This window comes from Chelonia mydas, chromosome 17 (assembly GCF_015237465.2).
Source record: "Chelonia mydas isolate rCheMyd1 chromosome 17, rCheMyd1.pri.v2, whole genome shotgun sequence".
NCBI classification, from domain to species: Eukaryota; Metazoa; Chordata; order Testudines; family Cheloniidae; genus Chelonia; species Chelonia mydas.
In genome coordinates this window covers 24,242,410-24,248,980 of record NC_051257.2, presented here as the reverse complement: position 1 = coordinate 24,248,980, position 6,571 = coordinate 24,242,410, and the positions used below count along the sequence as shown (strand labels likewise).

The window sequence follows — 6,571 nt, the reverse complement described above, 5'->3', positions numbered from 1 at the left end:
GCCTTAGAGGTGGAAAAACCCTAGCCTTGGCCTGTGACTGCCCTGCTTTAAGCAATTTGTCCTGAATTGGCACTCTCAGTTGGATCCCACCAGAACCAGCATCGTTGGTCCCAGTTCATGTCAGTAACATCAGACTCCCAACACAAAATTGATGCAGGAAGGGATGACACAAACATCACTGACAGCATCCCAAGAGCTCCCCATCCTTGCTTCTGTCTTACTACAACTAGTATTGGGTTAGAAGTTGTACAAGAAATGGTTTATCAAACCAGAAATGGTTTATCAAAGTCATGTTCAATAACATGATTGAATCTCTTTACAAACTCAAGGTAAAACTTGGTTAGAACAATAGTGGATTGGAACTGCTTTTCCAGCATGGTTCCTGTATGTCTCATGTCATCTTGCTAAGAGCTAAAGAACATAACTACTTTATCCATACAAGCTCTGGCAAATGTCTGGAACCCAATTAATATCAAATCAATGTAAATATTAATTTTGTTCATAGTACATGAATCTTGGCATTTAGCCATGAAAACTATATGGTAGTGTGCCTCAGTTTCCCTTTTCATACAGCACATCAAGTCTGGAATGTCTTTTCCCTTGTGAAAAGTTCCAATACTGTTTACAGACATGAACTGTGAAACATCAGTATAACAAGGACTTTTAACACAAAGTGTGTTCTCCTGTATTCCTTTTACCACATTCAAGGGATTTTCCCATAGGATTAGGCACATTGTACATTTTTGCAGTTTTTGGTAATAGCACCACATTAGTCACAAAAATTACCATGAGCAATAACAACAAATTCATTGCAAGTGTCCATCTACAGTCATGTTTGTCATGCCACACCTTTGGCTCGATACCTTTGGGGTTTGGGCCTTTTAGGGTTAGCCTGTGGCTTCCCTTTGCAAAATTAAGGTCTCTTTTTCCTCCTTGTCCTGAAGGATCAAACCCTGATTTCTCTTGAGTAACAGAATTCACTGGCTGATTGCGTGTGCTCTCTGTGCTAACAGCTATTAGCAAGTCTTTCTTCTCCCAGTAACTCAGGTAATTTGCATTCAAACAGACAGGAGCCAGTTCACCAGTTTTCAGATCCTTCACTGCTACCAATTCCAAGGCTGGACTCTGTCTGAAAGAGAAACCATCCATTTTCACTAACAAGCCAGACTCAAAGTTCTGCTGTCCTTCCCTTACCAACCTCTGCTTCCACATGGAATCAGATGTTAAGTTCACTGAGAGAATACAAGTCCTATCCAAAGCGTCTAGAGATGAGAGTAGACCTGCCATCCCCTGCATTCTCGAGAGATTAACTGCCCAGCTGTTCTACTCTGCAGACTCAGCTACCCAGTCTTCCCTCCGAACCTGAGACACAGATTGTTCACTCACACAATCAGCATGGAGACATTCCTCTCTCAACAACCTTGTCTCCCCAACAAGCTGGCCAAACCCAGCCACTTGGTTATAGGACTCTTCAACTTCCTTAACAGCTTTCACTCCACCTGAGACCTTCTCAAAGCTCTCCACACTGGATCCTTCAACAGGAAAGTCAGTGGATCCATTCACCACAGAAAATTTCTGGCTATTAGGAACTGAAACTTCCTTGATTAAATCACTTTCACACCCTTCAGTTGCAGCAAACTGCTTGCACAGATTACCTTGAGGATTCCTTTCTCCAGGAACTTCTTTAAGCAACAATTCACTCCTCACAGAAATTTTGCCCTTACCCTCTTCACCTAGGGCTTGCTCTGAAGGAACACTTCCCTGAGCAACAACAGACTCTTTCCGGGTCTCACTTACATACAGAATTACCTCTGGCCCATCAGGCGGATTTCTACACAATCCCCTTTCAGGCAAACTTGTAGACTCACTAGACAAAAGGTTAGAAGAATTGTCTTTCCTTTTGCCACACACAAGTTCAGGAATCTTTTCCTTCTTGCTACAAGTTGTCAAACTGTCAGTAGGCAACACAATCAAATCACTTTTATGCTCTCCTTGTGCCCTGGCTAGGGTATCACCCTGATTAGGCAGAGTTCCTGCACCCTTTCCCAGTCACACATTAGCAACAGGCGAAATACAAGCACCAGAATTGTCTGGTCTCTGGGACTTTGCTAAGACACTAACTGGATGCAACCTAGTGCCATTCTCCCGAGCAGACACAAACTTAGGACCATTCCCTTCCTGGGCTTTAGTTGAATCCAGAACCAACTCTGAGACACCTGCACTACCCTCAACCGTCACAGGCTGAAAGGCCCCTTCTGTCTGCTCCACAGACAAAGAAGAGCCGGAGACACATTCCCCCTTACCAGACACACATCTTGGGATCTCATTTCCCTTGTCCCAGCACACAGGGCTGGTCACAGACAACTGCTTGGAGACCGGGGTAGCTCCCTCCACAGGCAAGTCAATACCCCTGACGGACACAGGCACATTTCCTTCCTTGTCCCACTTCTCCACCCAGCTAACAGGTAAGGTCCAGGGACACTCATCTTCCACTCTCCTCACCTTCCCACCCTGCTGACTAGACAAAGCCATCATCTCACAAGGCTGCCTAGGCTCATCCCAAATCTCCTTCCCAGGCACATTGCCACTCCCAACAGATGAACTGCTCCTCTTCTCACTACCCTGAGCTACTTCCAGCAAATCACAGTTACCCTTTTCCAGGTTCACTTTTATAAGCTGTACTAGCCAACGATCCATCACCCATCAAAAATCTACCCTTTCCTTCCTCAGTTAGGGCTTCCACCTGACTAACCACTTTAATCTGCTCCTGAGAAATATTTTCCTGACCAATGAGTTTTTTCTGCTCTTTATCTAATTCCAGATTCACCTCTGAGACATTAGACAGACATTCAGAAACTTCATTCACAGACAAACAGTTCTTTTCCTCAGACAAACATTTGGAGAAACACTCCCCAGGCAAATCATTGTCCATAATAGACACAGGTTTAAGATCATTCCTTTCCTGTGACTGGTTACCTGGACTGAACAAAGCTTTAATATTTTCCCCAGTCAAAAGATCCTTGGGCAATAACTTCCTTACACCAGCTATAACTTCATGCTTAGTAGCATTCCATTCAAGGTGGATTCTGGCTAAAGGCACGCTTACCGTAAACTCATAGAAGACTACAACATTCACACTCTGATTTGGTAAGTAATCTTCCTCTTTGACAAGATCTGCTTTAACAAGAGTGATGTTAGAAGCCATAATTTGCCCTAAACAGCTTTTACCATTGATTTTTATACTCCCTAAGAATTTTTCATTACCACTCCCATACAGAGCATTAGCACAAGTTTTGGAGTCACCTTCTACTGAACTCACAGTAACAGCATTTACATAAAAGGTCGCAGTGCTGGGGTACATTTGGTTACACCCAGACAACTGCTCAGAGTTATACAACATACCAATATTGTTAGAAACTGGACTTTCAAGAGGATACAATTTCAGCTGTTCTTCCCTTGCTTTTTTCACTTGAATCTGAAGTCTGGTGATGTCCTGTTGCATCTAGCAAATCCTCTCCTCTCTTTTAGCAGCTTCTTTCTGTAAGCAGAGTCCGAATGAGCTCTACCCTGACATCTGGTGGTGAGCTGTGGAAAAGGCCTTCAGGGGCTGATCTCATTTGCATGGGCACACCCACCCTGCCTAGCATGATGGACTGCTTGCCCAAATGGTCACTTTGGCTGCTGTGGGATCCCCAGTCTCTCTGTTATTGGGGCAGGAGTAATAAAGCATTGTTATCCTGGTTATGTGAATCAAGGACAGTAGAACTGTACTTGGCATTTTATGACAGAGGGACTTGCCCTCAACTAAGGAGCACTTGCTAGGCAAGGGACATGGGTTCCAAAAGCCAGTAAATTAAGGGAAGCTGGGGACAAGTATATGCAAAAAGAAAAGGAGTACTTGTGGCACCTTAGCTACCAGCCAATTTATTTGAGTATAAGCTTTTGTGAGCTACAGATCACTTCATTGGATGTATACTGTGAAAAATACAGAAAATGTTTTTATACACACAGACCATGAAAAGATGGGTGTTTATCACTACAAAAGGTTTTCTCTCCCCTGACCCTACTCTCCTGTTGGTAGTAGCTTATCTAAAGTGATCACTCTCCTTACAATGGGTATGATAATCAAGGTGGGCCATTTCCAGCACAAATCCAGGGTTTAACAAGAACGTCTGAGGAACAGTGGGGTGGGGGGAAGGAATAAACAAGGGGAAATAGGTTACTTTTTATAATGAATCAACCATTCTCAGTCTCTATTCAAGCCTAAGTTAATTGTATCCAATTTGCAAATTAATTCCAATTCAGCAGTCTCTTGTTGGAGTCTGTTTTCGAAGTTTTTTTGTTGAAGGATAGTCACTTTGAGATCAGAAATCGAGTGACCAGAGAGATTGAAGTGTTCTCCGACTGGTTTATGAACGTTATAATTCTTGACATCTGATTTGTGTCCATTTATTCTTTTACGTAGAGACTGTCCAGTTTGCCCAATGTACATGGCAGAGGGGCATTGCTGGCACATGCGGTGTGGGGGCTAAACACTGCTTTGATCCCTTCTATCTACATGGTGTGCTAACTGAGCTAATTTTGGCTTCATTAGGAGTCTTGTTATATGCTGAATAGTTGAAATCACTGATACCTAGGTCTGAGCATTAGACCTACTTCGGGTTAGTGGTGCACCAGCACTGAGGGTCCCCCTACTACGAGCTAAAATCACTAAAGAGCTGAAAAAGCAGCAAAGGGTCCTGTGGTACCTTATAGACTAACAGATATATTGGAGCATAAGCTTTTGTGAGTGAATACCCACTTTGTAGGATGCATGAGCTGAAGTTGCTGAGAGCTGTGTTAAGTGTGGGGGGGCCTGAAGACAAGTTGGTGAGCGGACACCAGGATGGCGAGAGTGAGTGGATAGCTGGACTGGCAGAGAGGAATGGACAGCTAGGGGAGAGGTGGGGAGAGTGGAGTGGAGCAGACGGCTGGTGGAGAGCAGAGCAGAGTGGAGCGGACAGCAGGACAGCTGGCGGAGAGGCGCGGCTGGTGGGGAAGACTGCAGCAGGACCCCATGGAGAGGCGTGGCACTTGGCAGTTGACCCGAGCAGCGGAGCATGTAAGATGCCCCCCATCCCTCCCTCCACTTCCACCCAGGCTGGGAGGTAAACTCTGCAGATGAACTTCTGAACTCTGGGGGACCAAGGACAGAAACTGGGAGGGGGGGTGACTATTGGGTTGCTGGACTTAAGACCCTGAGGGACACTGCCAGACTTACTTGGGGGTGAGTCTTTTGCTCATGGTTGGTGTTATGAATCCTGTTGGTGGTGTTTCCCCAACATAATGCCGCATTGTTTCCCTCCTTTATTAAAATGCTTTTGCTACACTCAGACTCTGTGCTTGCAAGAGGAGAAGTATTGCCTCTTAGAGGCACCCAGGGAGGTGGTATGTAATTGTCCCAGGTCACTGGGTGGGGGCTCGAGCCGGTTTTGCATTATGTTATTGAAACGGAACCCCTAGATACTGAACCTGGCCCTTGTTGATGCCAATTCTGACGGGCAGAAGGGTTACATTTTTGGGGGCTTGTCCGGGATGTCCTGGGTCAGTACCCCTCGCAAGTACCTGTTGAGTGTTGCACTACACTGGGAAACAATGTGTTTATATTTTGAGGAAATTTGTATAATGGCTAATATGTTGGGTTTGTCGGGCCACAGATCACGGGCTGCAGCCTCGGCAGATGAATGGGCAAAAGCACTGGGGCAAACATTGGAAAAGGTTGCTCTGTCTCATGCTACGTCAAACTCTTGTCGTAAGTTAAGGTTATTTGCTGGGAGGAGGCGTTTGAACCCTCGTTGGAGCATACCACTGAAATGCTTCAGGAGTGGGCTGTACCGGATGCCGAAAAGCGAAGATGTCTAATAGAGAGCCTTAGTGGCCCAGCATTAGATGTGATTCGTACCCTGAAGCTCATTGACCCTGGGGTTAGTGCGAAGGACTGCCTAGAGGCCCTTCATCACACCTTTGGGAGCGTAGAGGGCTCCAAAGACAGTTACTGTAAGTCCCTTAATTCCCAACAGCAAAGGGGCAAGAAGGTTTCAGCCTATATACAGAGGCTGGAGAGACTGCTTCAGAGAGCTGTCATGAGGCGAGCAGTGACTGCTGAGCAGATGGATCAGACCAGACTGGCTCAGATTGTAAGAGGAACTCAGTATCAGAACCTGATTCTACTTCACCTCCGGCTAAGAGAACGACGGGAACATCCCCCAAGTTACTCCCAGCTGATAAAAGAGGTCAGAGAGGAATAAGGAAGGCAGGCTGACAACAATTTTTGGGAAGCCCAAGCATTGGAGCCAGCCAGCACAACACCACTGCAAACAGTCAGTGTACTGATGGTGAGCACCAGAGAGGGACTTGCCCAACAAATGCAGGTCCTGACAGAATGGATAGCTGAGCTGCAAAGCACCATTGACCTAGCTAAGACTTCTAGGAATAAGGAGCCTCAGACTGTGGCAATGGAGAAGTCAGCATTTAGAGCCACCATCCCACCCAGGCGAAGGGGGAAAGGACAATTCTTCTGCTACTGATGTGG

General features: G+C 45.8%; 1 long non-coding RNA gene across 1 annotated transcript; it reads right to left on the bottom strand.

Annotated features, from left to right (window-relative positions):
* Positions 1–272: 272 nt before the first annotated feature.
* LOC122463221 lies at positions 273–5,970 on the bottom strand. The gene is made up of 3 exons (XR_006286387.1): positions 5,958–5,970; positions 1,418–1,420; positions 273–382 (listed from the first exon to the last, which is right to left on the bottom strand). It is a non-coding gene; the product is annotated as an uncharacterized LOC122463221 (long non-coding RNA).
* Between the last annotated feature and the right edge of the window lie 601 nt (positions 5,971–6,571).